Source organism: Podarcis liolepis (genome assembly GCF_965112155.1).
Source record: "Podarcis liolepis genome assembly, chromosome: 10".
Taxonomy (NCBI): Eukaryota; Metazoa; Chordata; class Lepidosauria; order Squamata; family Lacertidae; genus Podarcis; species Podarcis liolepis.
In genome coordinates this window covers 19,787,918-19,805,771 of record NC_139562.1, presented here as the reverse complement: position 1 = coordinate 19,805,771, position 17,854 = coordinate 19,787,918, and the positions used below count along the sequence as shown (strand labels likewise).

Here is a 17,854-nt window from a genome sequence, read left to right as displayed (position 1 = left end):
CAAAAAATGCAGGCAGACAAGCAAGGAAATAGGTTCCCAAAGTGTTTGTCTCATAAGTTATTCTGAATTGTCCTGTAAGGTTTGCCATGAGGAGAAAAGTCCTGTCAACCTCTGGTCCTCATTCTAGCAGGTTGTGGCTGATGACAGTGGCCAAGCCACTAAGACAAGTGAGCAGGATCTAGAGTGGACCACGGTGCCTGCCAACTCCTTGGTGAGTTCGTAGCTCGTCTCACAAGGCTGCTCATCTAAGGATTACAATAAATGCACAGCAAACCTTTCATGTGCTTTTTCACACATCTCATAGCCAACCCATGCGGGCCTGAAGCCTAGTTGAAGCCACAGCAGCAACAGGAGATTGTACAGAAAGGCCAGTTGTCACACCGTCCGTGGTTGGGTGCAGAGGGTCAGTCTGGCCTGTGAATGGAGGGCTGGCAGAAACACTTGAGAAACTTTGTGCTACGGAGAGCAGGAAAAAAATGTTGCCACATGGAGTGCTCCTCTGCAAGGTTCTAGCCAGGATATTCTACTGCATTTCCTCCCAGGCTTTCTGTGTGCCCCCACCCCACCCCAGAGTTACCCATCATTCCATAGACACTGAGCAGTTTGGGAGGGGATTTTACAATGTATTATTTTCTTTAACAAAACATTTTTGTAGTGCTGTAAACCCCAGGTTTTTCCTGAGCCTGATGTTAACTCCTCTTTTTCAAGGATTGACACTCAGAGTTTAGTATTAGTAGAATATAGTAGAAATGTTCATCTCAGCACTGTTGATAGTGGTCATTGTGTAGACTGTCTCATTTTGCAAGGACAGCTATTGTATGGTGAAATCTACCTCAATAAAGAAAGAAGTAGCAGACACAGCCAAGTTGCCAGAAAGATCTGGAGATGACATTTTTGTTTTATCAGTAACAGAACCACTCCTCTCAAGGACTCTGAAGATGCAGTATTAAACTCGCCTCTTCAGGGTATTGTTCAGCCTCTCAGAGTTCCACATACATTACAAAAATCTCAACAAAGATCTATGGGTCAGCATGCAAAAGTGTTTGCTGTGCCCACCTCTGCTGATGTGGGCTTTGTAACAGCATTTTCCACAGCACGTCTGCCTTCCAGCAATCTCCCTCTGAGCACAAAACTAAATTTTAACACCACTGCAAATGCTATTAACAGTTCACTGAGTCATTTCTTTTTTTTTATTTTACTTTAGGCAGTGGAGAATTTCGATCACAACAAAGGCATTCATCATAGCAGCATCTGTATTCATTTTACAAACATTAGTAATGAGAGGATAGAGGCAGGGTTGATTGAGATCCCCAGTGTTTGCGGATCAAAATGCAGAGTTAGTGTTGTCAGTGGTTAGTAACATTATTTCAGGTGGCTTAGTCTTCTCCAAGGATGGGGAACGTGTGGCCCTCCAGATGCTCGTCTACTCAAAATCCCATGGCCAATGATCAGCTATAACAGGAACTGTAATCCAACAACATCTGGTGGGCCAGAGATTTCCCATTCCTGCTCTAATGGTTAAGAGACTGAGCTGTGAATCAGATTGTATGTCTCATAAAGACAGTAGGCATCTCAGTACCAGCTACAGGGGAGCAAGAACAGGAGGGAGGAAGTATTGCCCTCATGTTCTGTCAATGGGCTTCCCAGAAGTATATGGTTAGTCACTGTAGGAAACAGAATATATTCATAGATAAGGCTTCAGGATAATCTATGAAGGTGGTTCTTCTTCTTCTTTATTATTTTTTAAAAGAATTACTGTGGAGACAACAAGTACAATCCTCCAAAGCAAGAACGGAAAAAATGTAATAAAACAACTCTGATGCCCCAAACCTGGGTAAGGTAAGATATATGTTGCAGGTATAATAGAACAGTAACATTAATATTGATAAGGAAACCAGATGATAATTTAAGAAGAGCCATGGAGGAAGACTCTTATATAAAAAGTCCCAGATTTTTGCTCAACCATAGTTTCCTGAGGTAAGCCAACATCTCTCCACAGCAGCCCTATTATCTATAATATGGTAAAAAGAATATGAATTGGTTTACAGGGCCGTGCAAAGAACGACCAAGATATGGTACTGTGAAGCAAGCCATCGTTTTTCAGCTTGAGTTTCCGTACCTCTAAAATGAGAAGAGCTACAGCTTCTCCCACAGGATTCTCTAAGAATAAGTACCCCCTCAACAGTTTGCATATCTAAAATGTTCTTAACATGTACTGTCAACTTTGGAATTACAGGTGGTAACTATTTTGTGTGGGGGTTGTGTTCCCAGCCCCCATGCATGTTGGTGGAGCACGAATAAGCATGCTGTACCCCAGTCCTGTTCTGCCCTGCCATTACACCCCTGTTCTGCCCTATTCTGGGTCAAAAAGGACCCTTGCATCAGCAATTGTGCATCAATTAAGGTAAAGGTAAAGGTACCCCTGCCCGTACGGGCCAGTCGTGACCGACTCTGGGGTTGCGTGCTCATCTTGCCTAAGAGGCCGGGAGCCAGCGCTGTCCGGAGACACTTCCGGGTCACGTGGCCAGCGTGACGAAGCTGCTCTGGCGAGCCAGCACCAGCGCAGCGCACGGAAACGCCGTTACCTTCCCGCTAGAAAGCGGTACCTATTTATCTACTTGCACTTAGGGGTGCTTTCTAACTGCTAGGTGGGCAGGAGCTGGGACCGAACGACGGGAGCTCACCCCGCTGCGGGGATTCGAACCACCGACCATACCATCGGCAAGTCCTAGGCACTGAGGTTTTACCCACAGTGCCACCCGCGTCCCCCTGTGCATCAATTGGAGACGCCCATCAACTGGACACTATGCCATATATAGCATAAGGTATGAGCAGAATAGGTAATAAAAACATTGTAGCCTGTTAACATTTGTACGTGTAAAGGCAGCAACCATTTTTTTTGTGCATCAATTGGAGACACCTATAATGGTTGCTGCCCTTACACGTACAAATGTTAACAGGCTGCAATGTTTTTATTACCTATTCTGTTCATACCTTGTGCTATATATGGCATAGTGAAAGTCCAAGCTGGGGATTGGAGAGTACCAGGTTGCTTCCATTTTATAAAAAAAGCAGCTTCCCTGGAGAGTTTTCATTTGACCAGGTAAGAGACTATTTACAAGCCAAGGCTCAGGAGCATCAAGGTGAAATTTACAACAGAACTGTATTCGTGAAATCATTTCTACAAGGAACACAAGGGGGTTTAATACAGCATCAAAACAGAAAATGCTTTGAGACAAAATACTGGTACATTTTGCAAAGCTTAGTCATTAGCTCAATCCATCACTTGCTTTAACTGCAAGCACTCAGTATACAGACGAATCTTTCACAAAGTAATATTCAGAGCTTTAATGCATGCCACCAGCTGGAGATCTGGGTAATGAGAACCAGTCAACACCCTGCAGCTTCTTCTAATGCCTCAAGTAGGAGGCAACTGGGGAGAGGGAGAGTCTCTGGAGAGGCTGGTCCTATCTCATTCAAGACGCATGGATTAAAACTGAGCAATGTATACCCCACAGCTTTCTTCTGAAAGCTGCATTCTGAATGGCTTGCACCTATCCCCCTAATCCACTCCTAGAGTCAGCCCAACAAAAACAAATGAGAAAAAATATATTCCAAAGGGGCAGTCATGTTAGCATGATGCAGAAGAGAAATATTTTTGCGAAACCTGAAAGTGCTGCTCAAAATGCAGATCACAATCCACAGGTGATATTTTGACATTACTAGATGGCCCATCCAACATGGGACACTTTTTTCCATTTTCAGGGGTGTTTCCCCTCCCCCCAAGACAACCCACAGTCACCAATGTGCAGCCCCCTTTGGACAGAGTCTCATTCATTTGCTCCGTCAGCCCCTACAGGCTGCTTAGGCTCTGCTGCTTATATAAACCTACATTAATATTTAAAAATAAAATATAACTTGTTCAATGTTAACAACAGATGCAATAATATTGCACTTTCCAGTGCAGAGGGAAGATGTAGAGATTAAAAGGTGAAAGTTTAACGGTGAATCATTTGTCAGATGCATGAAATAATAATTTCAGTGGGTAGGTCTATACAGTGGGTGGTATGTGACTAAGTCATAGAGAAAACCCACTGAAATGAATGGACAAGTTAGAATCTTCAGACTGGAGTCAGGCTCTGTAAACATTTTGCTGAATTGTAAGAGAGAGGCTTTAAAATGCACTCAAACCCTGTGTACAGTTTATCTGTTTTCATTTTTATTTTATTTTTACAAAATTAGTTTTACAATATCAAAAAAACCTGAAATGCAAACAATTTATCATATATATCTTATCTTGACTCCCCTCCCCCTCTTTCTGTGGCTCCTTATTTTTATATTTTACTGCATTTCCAAATTAAACCAATTTATTATTTATCCCTTATGTTCCATATACATTTATTTTCCACTGCTGCACGTTTTTATATTAAGCCTGCTAACGTCTTAATTTGTTTACAATAATTTTGCATATACGTACTCTATAAATGATTTCTGTTCTTTCTGCAGGTTATCTGTTTTCAGTTAACATACCTCTGGGCAAATAACTAGCACCTCAGCTAATCATGATTATCTACTAAATAAGCCAGCCGGACTCTTTTTCAAAAGGACTGCATTTATGCCGCTAAGAAAATCCCTTTCACAACACATGCGATAATTTTGCTGCCGCGTTAAATGACAGTACACATGGTCTTTATTTCACAGACTGCCTTTATCTTGTAAGAAAACACCAGTAATTATGGACAACTTCAATGGTTAATATGTGGATTTCTGACTCCGTACAACTGCTGGCAACATGGCTTTGCACACATTACATTAAATCCTCTTTCTGTGGCTGAGGCGACTGTTCCTCTAAACTAGAAGTGAGAGCAGTTAGGCCTGGGAACAAAATGCAGCCCAATCGGAACCATGAATGTTAGATGAGAGCAAGAAGCAACACAAAAACAAGATGAAAGAGGGACCCAGGGAAGGTGCTCACGCCACATTTAGTAGGAGCGTGCACTCAATGAGATGCACCTCAGCATCTGGACAACTTTTCCAAATACACAAAAAGTCCTCTTTAAAAGTATCATAGTGAAGAAAATTTCTCAAACAAAATCAAAATAAATTTAAGCAACTCCCAATGCCTGCGAGTCCAAGCTTATCCAAGCTGTCTGAAACAACTTGGAAAGGTCAACCACCCAGCATTTATGCCAATGCAATATTGGAGAGCCATTGCTCATTGACAAAGAACATGCTTTGCACGCAGAAAGTCTAAAAGTTCAGTCTCTGACCTCTCAGGATCTCAGTCAACAAAAGTTGGTAGAGACTTCAGAGACTGCTGTCAAAGTGGGCAAAAACAACAGAGTGTTCTCTGTTATTTCACGTGGCGGCTTCTGTAGCTGCATTTGGATGTAACACTAAACCACAGTTTATGGTCCTGAGACTCATGCATACCTCCCCCACCCCAACACAGAAACAAGAAGATTGGAAGCATCCAGTTCTCTAACCACACGTTATCATTTCACCTGAACTGGGACAAACTGTACCGGTAGTTATTTTAGCCACTGTTTTTCCAAAACCATCCAAGATCAGAAAATACCCTTTGACAAATTGAGGCTAGTTGAAAACAGAAACAGATGCTTTTGGTTTCCTTGCTTCTGCACCAGAGCACAGCAATAAGCATGAACTTAAGGCTCATTTGGGTAGCACTACACTATGGTTTAACATTACATCCAAATTCCATGTTATTACGCTAGCACTAAGACAAGTTAAAAGGAACTTTTCTCACTCAGAAATCCTAGGTACTATAGTTCTTGAGAGTGGAAGTCTCAACAGCTATATTAGTTTTCATCTATAGCATAAAATCTGTTTGAGGCTTTTCCAAACAATTCCAAAAAAGCATGTTTGAAATTCTCCAGTGCAATTTCATGTGTGTATAAATGTTATCCATATGGGACAGAAGGCAGCCAGATGTACACTGTAACCATGTAGGCTTCCCATGCTCATTGCAAATAATACAAGTAATAAAAAAACTCTCACATGGAAACATCTTGTTAGGGCAACATACCCCTATAAGCTACGAGAGGTCAATGTTTTGTTCATACAAGTTGCCCTTTAAACAATCAACAGCCCAAACAGCCTTGTGCAAGTCAAGTCACAAGCACACAACACATTCACAGCACAAATCACATTGCTTTTGTACTAAATTAATTGTCATGGTGCCACCCAAAGAATCATGTATACTGGCAAGGATACTGAGGATTCTCTGTTTGGTATCCATGTCCCATGGGACAGTCTCAAAGGCATATTTTATCTCAGGCTTGCTGAAGATAACAGCACAATCCTACAACTAGATTATAGAATATCGGCCATCCAGTTTATAGACCATTCAGTCCACCTCCTGTTTGATACAGGAAATCCAAATAGGGTGCTCCCAACACACAGCTCGACCCACTTCCAGTAAGCAAGAGTCCCCAATACTCTGAATTGTTCCATTATCAAACTGATTTTAACATCAAGAAGTTCAATAAAACTATACCCTCTGAAACTTGACCTAGCACTGCCCTCTGAGGAAGCACAAGTCCTTACCTTCTTCTACATGACAACCCTCCAAGCCCTAGAAGTATACTATCAGCCCCTCCACCATCTTCTTGCTAAACATATCCAGTTCCTTCAATTTCTCCTCATGCTTCTTCATGCTAATGAGCACTGCAGGCCCTCCTCTGAACCTGTTCTAGTGTGCAACTCCTTCTTACAGTGTGGTGCCAAAAACCTTGGTCACAGTACTCAAGATGAAGTCAGAACAAAGTGCAGAACAAAGTGGAACTATTGCTTCCCATGACTTTAAAACAATGGTTCTAAAATCACATTAACCTCATTTGCAATGACACCACAGCACTAACTTGCGTTCAGCTTGTTACTGACTACTCAGAACCACATCCCACTGAGTTCAAAGGCACATAATTCCAGATAGGTGTGAAGAGGATTGCAGCATAAGCTGAACTGGGGCCAGTCAGCAGGTGCGATATTGTAGGGAAGCCCCAAATACGCTATAGACAGATGGGGAATATGTGACCCTCTGGATGTTGCTGGACTCCTAACTTCCATTGACCTCAGCCAACACAACCAATGTTCAGGGATGATGGGAGAAACATCTGGAGGGCCACAGGTCCCCCACCTGCATGACACAAAAGAAAAAGCAAGCTATGGGCGAAATGAATCATGAAAATAAAATAAAAAGACATAGCTCTCGCTCCATCACAGAACTACCGTTGTCAGGGTTCCCCAGGTGGTGGTGGTGGGGAGAAAATTACTGAACCAGTTTGTAGTGCAGAGATATGGTGACAAAGAAGATTGTAAACCGCCCTATTATCCTCAGATGAAGGGGGGTATGTTGTTGTTATTGTTTAGTCATTTAGTCGTGTCCGACTCTATACAAATCTAATAAACTACAACAACAATAATAACAACATGGGACAAAACATTGCAGAAGGCTGTCGGTTTATAGGAAAAGCGCTGTTGTTAAAAACAACAGCAGCGCAGCCCTATTTCCTCAAGACACCCGAGGGTGGGTGTGAGAGAGAAAATCACTCTAATGCATTGCAGGTGAGGAGAGGGAGGCTGGAATTCTGTCTTTTCGAGCGACGGACACTGGGAAACTATTCTTCATAAAACACGGATTAAAAGTGGCTTGACGTGGTAAATTACGGGCACGCGGATTCCTTTCCCCAATAGCCCGCTCCCCTTTCCGGCCCTTCGCATCCAAACCTTCCTCAAAGGCAGCTGCCCTATACGAGCAGCCGACCTCCCTGCCCTGGAGCCAGACCCCAAGTGGGTCCTACGAGAGGCCCTCGCTCGCCGCCCTAGAGAGAGAGAGGTGAACGGGCGAGGCTGCCGCCCCGTCTGAGCTCGGGCCCAGGTGGGCGAGCCTTTGCGAGGGACCCTCCCGGCTTCTCACCTGCACGGAGAGACTCGAGGCAGGCCGCCCCACTCCTAGCAACCGAGGAGGTGAGGGACGCAGCGAGGAAGCAGCACGACGCGGGACTTCCGCCCACACCTTAAATTCACTTCCGCCCCAACAAGGGCGCTCGGCTGCTTCACCGGCTCCAGCGGCTCTTGCTTCCGCCCGCCGTTGGCAAGACTCCGCGTGCCTACGGATCATCGGAGGTCCCAAAAGATCTGATCTCTCGAACTCGGTCTAGGCGTCCTCTTGCTGCGATCTGCGTGGTGCCTTTCACGTTTCTGCAGCCTGCCTTCTTAATACAGTATAAAGCGCGGAGCAAAGTTGCCAGTATAGTTTATAAGCATAATAAGCAACCGTCTGTTTTCAGGGAGAGAGACTCTTGGGCAGGGGTAATTTAAGGGGCTGGGAATTGTTGCTGTTATCGGTATTAATTTTGTTTACGTGTTTTTTTAGGTCTTGAGATTTATGTGAAAATTGTGTATTTTTTATGTTTTGATGTTTATGACTACTTTTGTTATGTTTGACTTATGCACTTTTTTCATATTCCAAGCCGCCTTGGGCATGGCTTGAACTATGGAAAGTTAGCATACAAATAAAATTTATGAGAGAAGTTAGGGGGCTTTTATAGCCAGAAATATCAACCGCTGTATTTTTCTTCTTTTCAGCAGGTCTTGGGGCAACCAGAGCCTCATTGCTGCCAATTCCCCTCCCTGCTGGAAAGCTTGCCCATTATTTTGTGGACGTTTTTCCGCCTGGCCTTTGGCTTGGAATGAATTTGATTCCCTCCCCCTCTTTCTTTTTTCCTTTCTCCTTCTGTGTTGGAACTCCTAATTGGGGACTTCCCTGGCTTTTTTCTGGCCCATGTAGGACCAGTCTGGATAGTTAGCCTTGGTGAAGACTTGACATTTTTATCCCCAAAAAGGTTTTTGATTGAGTTTCCACTGAAATGAGGCTGCATTTTAATGTTTTAATGTTGTATTTTAATCTTGGTTTTTAAGCTGTATTTCAATCAATTGTTTTTATATTTGGTGTTAGCCGCCCTGAGCCTGGTCTTGGCTGGGGAGAGTGGGGTATAAATAAAATTATTTATTTATTATTATTATTATGGTTGGCCTAATCAATGTATTTCCCTATTATGAATTTTGGAATTTTGCTTACAGGTCAGCATGGCTCTCTTTATGTTCCTTAATGTGATGTGCCAAAGAATAATGGATTTACAGTGCACTCCTACACATGTCTATTCTGAAGGAAACCCAGCACTGAGTTCAACCGGACCTACTCCCAAGTAAATGTGTACTGTGTAGAATTGCAGCCTTAATCTGGCATGAACTTTCATGAACTATAGCTTGTTTCATCAAATGAATGAAGCCAACATATAGTTCAACTATGGAACTTGCTCCCACAGTAGGCAGTGATGGCCAACAACTTGGATGGCTTTAAAATAGGAGTAGATGAATTAATGGAGGCGAGGCCTTGCCACAATGGCTATGCCAGTGTTTCCCAACCTTTTTTGGGCAAAGTCACACTTGTTTCATGAAAAAAATCTCGAGGCACACCACCATTACAGCCCCATGACGTCAGCGCGCAGCGTCACGCCGGGAGGGACATGAATTGCTAGCAAATTACATAATCACCTCCTTGAGGGCTGGCTCATCTTCTCCGAAGGCAGAACCCCATTAATTAACAGGACAGACTCACACCATAGCCAAGACGAGGGGGGAAAACCTCAGTCATGCACAGTCATGCACATGTGGGGGCTAAATGAGGACGAAGACCGGGCAGAGAGCAGGGTTCAAATCACCCCACCTGGCCAGGACAATCCCTGGGTGCTCCCTTGGGCCACTCGCCTGACCCACCTCGCAGGGCTGTTGTTGTGAGGATAACACGGGGAGAACCACGCGCGCCCCTGGGAGCTCCTTGGAGGAGAAAGCGGGCGATGAATGCAATGCACGAAAAATATATGAGAGGCGACCAGGTTTTGCAGGTGAGGGGCCCCCGCCAGCCTCCGCTTCCAACACCCGGCGCAACGACGCCGAAGTTTCCCCCCGGGCTCGGCTCGGGGAGCAGCGCTGCTCCCCCCTGGCTCCCCTTCGCCCTCCCAGCTCTCTCTGCCGCCCACTGGGGACCCCCCTCACCTGCCAAGTCCGGAGCGCCGGTGGAAGTTGCATGCATGCATGCAGGACGCCGCGTTGCCATTGCATTGCACTGCACTCCATGCAACGCCTGCACACATGCATTGCCTTGCACGCCCGCCAAGGGGTCTCCCCGTGGTCCGATGCGTCCCCTCCGGCGCGGATGCAGCATTGCAAAAATAAAAACCCCCCGACGCAGCCCTACCTGGGGGGCAGCCTCCGCCTCCGCCGCTCCGCCTCCGCGGGGATCCCCGGGCTCCATCCTGCCGCCCGATCTCCGCGGGGGCGCAGGCAGGCTGTGCGGGGTCTGCGCGGAAGAGCCCCTGCCCGCCCGGCCGCCGCCGCTGCGCTCATTCCATGGCCGGGAGAAGAGCGCTTCAAACAAAACGCCCGGCCCGCCAGGCCACGCTGGGAAACGTAGTTTGCGCACCCCGCGCGGGCGCGGAGCCCAAGGGCGAGGGGACTACAGATCCCGGCAGCCCCCGCGCCGGGGACGGAGGGGGAGAGGCCGGGTGCAGGGATGGAGGGACGGGTGGGCGAGCAAGTGAGTGAGTGGCAGCCGCCAAGCCTTGGCCGAGAGCCAGGAAGGGCCTCCCCGGAGGAGGAGGAGGAGGAGGGAGGCGCAGAGAGGGAGCGAGGGAGGGAACCCCAGGGGTCATCTAGTGACGGCGCCCCAATCGAAAATTTGACTTTTTTAAAAAAAAAAATCTTTCGAATTTTTTAATTTTTCCCGCGGCACACCAGGCAACATCTCGCGGCACACTAGTGTGCCGCGGAACAGTGGTTGGGAAACACTGGGCTATGCTGTGCCTCCACAGTGAAAAGCAGCAATATTTCTGAATACCAGTTGCTGGAAACCACAGGAGGGGGAAAGTGCTCTTGTGCCCGAATCCTGCTTGCTGGTTTCCCACTGGCATCTGTTTGATCACTGAGAAGAGGGTTCTGAACTAGGTGAGCTATTGGCCTGATCCAAAAGGATGTTCTTAATTGTCACAGTTGGCAGAGCTCCCTCTCTCTCTTGCCCTCTCTCTCTCTCTCTCTCTCTCACACACACACACATTGCAGAGAGAAATTGTAGGTAGAGAGGATCCAAAGACACAGGGGGTACATTTCCTAACCCAACCCCTATCAGTATCTCCTTGTGTAGATTACAGTGGTACCTCGGGTTACATACGCTTCAGGTTACAGACTCCGCTAACCCAGAAATAGTACCTCGGGTTAAGAAGTTAAGAACTTTGCTTCAGGATGAGAACAGAAATTGTGCTCCGGCAGCGGGAGGCCCCATTAGCTAAAGTGATGCTTCAGGTTAAGAACAGTTTCAGGTTAAGAACGGACCTCCGGAACGAATTAAGTACTTGACCTGAGGTACCACTGTATATGCCAACTAAGGGTAACATTTTATGCATCTGATTCACAAACACTTAGGCCACATTTAATACAGTAAATACTAGCCTTTTGTTCTTTATGTTGCAAGAAATTTGACACTGTTGTTCTTAACAGCTGTAGTGCGAGCAAAAATGCAACAGGTGATTAGTTGTGTCCACAAAACAAGTATGGTGACATCACTTTTTGGTGGAAGTGGATATACAGCACTTCCTTGTTGATCAATACGATCTCTCCTGCCTTGGTGTTCTGACAGCTAGCTTTATGTTTATACTCAACATTAAACCCATAATGCAGTGGTGATTCCCACATGAGGAACCTTTTGGAAACCATGTGGCAATGGTGGTTGGGATCAGAGGCAGCAGGGGTCAGCAAACGTTTTCAGCAGGGGGCCAGTCCACTGTCCCTCAGACCTTGGGGGGGGGGGGCTGACTATATTTTGGAAAGAAAAAAAAATGAACGAATTCCTCCACCCCACAAATAACCCAGAGATGCATTTTAAATAAAAGGACACATTGTACTCATGTAAAAACACGCTGATTCCTGGACCATCCGCGAGCCAGATTTAGAAGGCGATTGGGCCGGATCCAGCCCCCGGGCCTTAGTTTGCCTACCCATGGCATAGAGCAATGAATGTGATTCTTACCTATGCACAGTCTGCTGCATTCTAGCTACGTAAAAGTCAAGAGATTTCCACGCACCTCTCTCTCCACCCAGGCAAGCTGGAGACACTATCATTAATTAATTAATGTAAACAAGTAATATCACAGTTCCGTGACACATTCCACCCAGGCAAGTGGAACGAGCAGGGGCTGCAGCGCTTAGTTTATGGTCCATCACAGTGGTCTCTCTTTTACTATTGCTTTTTTTGTATTGCAACCTAATTGGTTGTACACCACCCAGAAAACCTATCAGGAAGGAAAGCTGTATATACCGTATTTTTTGCTCTATAAGACTCACTTTTTCCCTCCTAAAAAGTAAGGGGGAATGTGTGTGCGTCTTATGGAGCGAATGCAGGCTGCGCAGCTATCCCAGAAGCCAGAACAGCAAGAGGGATTGCTGCTTTCACTGCACAGCGATCCCTCTTGCTGTTCTGGCTTCTGAGATTCAGAATATTTTTTTTTCTTGTTTTCCTCCTCCAAAAACTAGGTGCGTCTTCTGGTCTGGTGTGTCTTATAGAGCAAAAAATACGGTAAATGTTTTTGCATACATAAAATAAATAAAAGCAATTCGGGGGGGGGGGTGGCTACTGTTCTGGGGAGAAAGGCTTTTGTGGGTAAAGCTGGCCCGACTCTATGCAGGGAAATACCAGCTAGACAAAACTTTTCTTTGCAGCCTGGGATAAAGCAGAGAAAAACAGAAATTGTTTTCTTCCTCATTGAAGTGGTAATGCCAGCAGTAAGAAAGGAATGTTCAACGTGGGTGTAAATTGCTGCAGTTTGAGCAGGTAGGTGTGCTGGCATTCTCAGAACCCATCTTTTCACAGACGCATTGTTTCCTATTCGTTCTGGGGGCCTGCAGCTTGCAGCACAGTATCTCCTCTGCTTTCCTTTCCTTTTGTCTTCCCACTTCTGTGTACTACTGCTTTGAATAGTGGGGGGGGGGGGGTGGAGTGAGAGAGAAGAAAAAATAAAGGAAGTCGCTGGGAAGTGGTGACTCACATTCACGTGCTTGCTCTTTCCTCCCTCCGGAACTCCTTTGTGATTCCGAGCAATTAAAACGCAGTTGAAATAAATGAACAATTGACTGAGTTTCTTGACTGATTCATTTGCAGGTAGGGGGATCCTTTTTTAAAAGTGATTCTCAGCTCTCCCACCTAGCAGTGGTTATATTAATAGTAGTAGTAATAATAATAATAATAATAATAATAATAATAAGAATAAGAATAAGAATAAGAATAAGAATAAGAATAAGAATAAGAATAGTGGAACATGAACTTGAAAGGCTGGTGTGGTGCACAAAGAGTAGTTGAAAGCAATATATATATATATACCGTATTTTTTGCTCTATAAGACTCACTTTTTCCCTCCTAAAAAGTAAGGGGGAAATGTGTGTGCGTCTTATGGAGCGAATGCAGGCTGCGCAGCTATCCCAGAAGCCAGAACAGCAAGAGGGATTGCTGCTTTCACTGCGCAGCGATCCCTCTTGCTGTTCTGGCTTCTGAGATTCAGAATATTTTTTTTCTTGTTTTCCTCCTCCAAAAACTAGGTGCGTCTTGTGGTCTGGTGCGTCTTATAGAGCAAAAAATACGGTATACACACACACACACACACACACACACACACACAGAGAGAGAGACAGACAGACAGACAGACATGTAAGGCTGCCATCATGCTGCTGTCTGGATGACAACAGGGTGGCAGGCAGCCCAGGCAAGCTGTTTAAGGGAGGTGGGGCGAGGCGTTTCACAGAGATGTTGGGGACAAGCTGGGAGGGGAGAGGTGAGGGGGTGGGTGAGGTGTAAAAGGATGGTAGTTTAGTCAGGTGTAGGGGAAGGCAAAGTACCAAAGGGGTAGGCTTCTACATGCTTGGACAGGTGTCGTGAGGCTAAGGTGGACCCTTATGAGGTGGAACGTCCTCACAACCAGCCCTGCAAGCTCAGGATATCATGTGGTGGCATAAGAACTTCCCTTACTGTTCGTCCATCCTCCTCCTCCTCTATTCTTGGACAGCTCTATAGCCCAGGAGAGCCTTCAAAAACGCAATCATAAGCCAAAGAAAAAATTCAGTTCATTCCGCCACCTCATCCTGCTGCGTGTGTTGACCAGGCCTGCGAGACAACAAGCTGTAAGCAACTCTGAGCACGGAGCACATGTGTGGGTGTAGGAGCCTGTCAGAACCAGAAAGAAGGGAGCGGATGAAGCAGCAGTAATCCAATCTATTCCAATCCATTTTTATTTATTCTGTGGCTGATGGAAAGCTCTTCAAGTGCTTCACAATTACTTCAGATAAAAATCCAATTCAATCCAATTCAGAAAACCCAGCGTTAAGAGGACGGGGGAAACTGGCAGCTGTCAAGACCACAAGACCCTGCTGAGAATGGGAAGGAAGCCGGTGGTGAGATAGAAAGAAACCCCAGAATGAGGCAGGTTGGGATATTTCATTAAAAAAAAAAAAAAACTGGGCTGGAGGGAATTAACACTGTACCATCAAGGTATTAAGCTATCAGTAGCATATATAATTGCCTGATTGTACTAGAGTCAATGAACTGAGGCTGTAGTGTTTACATGTACGATGAGATCCTAGAAATTATTTAGCACAGCAGCCAAGCTGAACCAGAAAGTACTTCATTAAAATCTCACCTCTGGCGTGAACTTGCTAGGTGGCCCCAGCCTCAACGATCTGAAAATTCTTGGTAAGAATTATGGGTGCCTAATCATAGAATTGTAGAGTTGGAAGGGACCATGAGGGTCATCTAGTCTAACCCCCTGCAATGCAGGAATCTTTTTGCCCCAAGATTAAGAGCCAACTAATCTATGGGACGCGGGTGGCGCTGTGGGTAAAACCTCAGTGCCTAGGGCTTGCCGATCGCGTGGTCGGCGGTTCGAATCCCCGCGGCAGGGTGAGCTCCCGTCTTTTGGTCCCAGCTCCTGCCCACCTAGCAGTTTGAAAGCACCCTTAAGTGCAAGTAGATAAATAGATACCGCTTTATAGCGGGAAGGTAAACGGCATTTCCGCGTGCTGCGCTGGTGCTGGCTCGCCAGAGCAGCTTCGTCACGCTGGCCACGTGGCACGGAAGTGTCTCCAGACAGCGCTGGCCCCCGGCCTCTTAAGTGAGATGGGCGCACAACCCTAGAGTCGGACACGACTGGCCCGTACAGGCAGGGGTACCTTTACCTTTAATCTATGATACATATCTGAAGGCACCCACAAGGTTCAGTCACCTGAGGTGAAGCACTGTGTGGAATGTTTCCTCCCTCTTCTTTCTCCCCCGCTCCAGCCTTTTTCAACCTTGGGTTCACAGATATTGTTGGACTACAACTCCCATCATCCCTGGCCACTGGTCCTGCTAGCTAGGGATGATATTTGTAGCCCAACAACATTTGGTCACCTAAGGTTGAAAAAGACAGAGAGAGTCAGTCGTGTACAAAGCTCAGAAGACTAGCAGTTGAGTCTCTGCCCCATTGCAGTGGTAATGGAACAACACCCTCCATTGTTCCCAAAGCAGCAGGTTTGTTTAGAGTTCATGCCACATGCCACAAACACCTTTCTCTTCTGCCACCTTGCTGTTACTCCCTGCCCTCAGCATCTCCTACGTGAGGAAGCTGCTTCACTTCGCCTGATGGTAGGACTAGTCCCCACCATTTTGTGTGTGTCTCTTGGCTCTTCAGCTATAGGGTATAGGTGATATTGTTAAGAGGAAGCTCATTGCCAAACGCATTATGATACAATGCTGTGGTGATTGAAAGTCTAGCATGACGTGACCTGTTCCTGATTATATTTGAACTAGCCCTGACATGACATCTCTGGATAATCCTCTGAGTTACTGCAGAAACTGTAAAAATGCTGAATTGAGTGCACAGTGTCCCTAATACGCAGATGACATCATTTTGCAGTGGCAACCACGTTGTCAGCCTGCTAGGGATAAAACAATCTGGATTGCGCTGAAAATGTCAGTGGCCTGGAGAAAATCAATACTTTTGAATATTCAACTTGAGACGTTGGAGATGGAACAGATAGAAAGCAAGCAAGGAAGGAAGCAGGTAGAATGCAATTATCATCAATGAACTGGGAAGGTTCTTTTGGAGGATCCAAAAGATCTCCAGAAGGCTGTCATGAGGGATTGCCATTGAAGAGCTGCCAATTGGTAGAATGGTAAAAGACATGTAGGGAGACTTGGAAGAAGGACATCAAAAGAGAACAGCCTGTTGCAACGACGACTCCAAGGTTTGAGCTAAAGGCAGAGTTAAGCCATAGGTGGCCATCAAGTGGGAACCAAGGAGGCTGAGCCAGGAGAAACTGGTCAGGAGTGATATCACTCTTTCCCAGGTTTCTCAGTGGGTCTTTCTTTGAGCATCAAGGTCTACTTGAGTTCTAACATCCTTTCCCCCCTGGTATCGCTGTCCCATCTTTCCTCTTGACTTGTTCTTCAGGGAGGTCAAGGGGATAGAGCAGCTCCCCTATGAGGAAAGGCTGCGGCATTTGGGACTTTTTAGTTTAGAGCAAAGGAGAGAGACATAATAAAAGTTCATAAAAGCCCTAAACAGCCTCGGTCCTGTATACCTGAAGGAGTGTCTCCATCATCCAGCCCAAACACTGAGGTCCAGCGCCGAGGGCCTTCTGGCGGTTCCCTTGCTGCGAGAAGCGAGGTTACATGGAACCAGGCAGAGGGCCTTCTCGGTAGTGGCGCCTGCCCTATGGAATGCCCTCCCAGCAGATGTCAAGGCAATAAATAACTATTTTACTTTTAAAAGACAACTGAAGGAAGCCCTGTTTAGGGAAGTTTTTAATGTCTGGCACTGTATTGTTTTTAATATTCGGTTGGAAGCCGCCCAGAGTGGCTGGGGAAACCCAGCCAGTTGGGCGGGGTATAAATAATAAATGATTATAATATTATTAATAATAAAATTATGCACGGTGCAGAGGAAGTGGACAGAGTACAGTTGTTCCCCCTCTCTTGTAACACGAAAGCTCATGGACGTTCAATGAAGTTGAATGTCCGAAGATTCAGGGCAGATAAAAGAAAGTCCTTCTTCATGGCCCGCATAGCTGAACAATGGATCTGACTCTCCCAGGATGGTCACCAACTGGGATGGCTTTAATAGAGCGTTGGACAAACTGATGAAACATAAGGCTATCAATTAATACTAGCTATGATGACTATGCTCTACCTCCATGGTCAGAGGCCTCAATACTTCTGAATGCTAGTTTCTGGAAAGCACTGGAGAAGGCTCTTGTGCTTGGGTCATGGGTGAAGGTTTACTACATGCAATTTTGGGAGGAATGTGGGTTATATAAGAACATAAGAAGAGCCTGCTGGATCAGGCCAGTAACCTATCGAGTTCAGCAACCTGTTCTCACAGTGACCAGCCAAATGTCTGTGGGAAACCCACAAGCCGGAGCTGAGCACAAGAGCACACTCCCCACCAACTGTTATTGAGAAGCATTACAACCTTTGACCATGGAGAGCTCCACTGTGGGTCTGTTGCATAAGAGCAGGCTTCCTCAAACTCAGCCCTACAACTTTTGGCCTACAACTCCCATGATCCCTAGCTAGTAGGACCAGTGGTCAGGGATGATGGGAATTGTAGTCTCAAAACATATGGTGGGCCGAGTTTGAGGAAGCCTGCATAAGAGCTTCAAATCAGCTATAATTTTGATCTGAATTTGCCAGTACACATTTGAATCCATCCAAAAATAGTGACCACGTTGAAGCACCACCGGATTGTTCTTTGCC

The 17,854-nt window shown here is 46.0% G+C and overlaps 1 protein-coding gene across 1 annotated transcript in view; it reads right to left on the bottom strand.

Moving 5' to 3' along the window:
• The window catches only part of WASHC1 (WASH complex subunit 1), a 59,117-nt gene extending 51,023 nt beyond the window's left edge, over positions 1-8,094 (bottom strand). Inside the window, exon 1 of the mRNA XM_083462052.1 lies at positions 7,937-8,094. The gene's annotated coding sequence lies outside the window, so the exon portion shown is untranslated. The remainder of the gene's footprint in view (positions 1-7,936) is intronic.
• Positions 8,095-17,854: the final 9,760 nt, after the last annotated feature.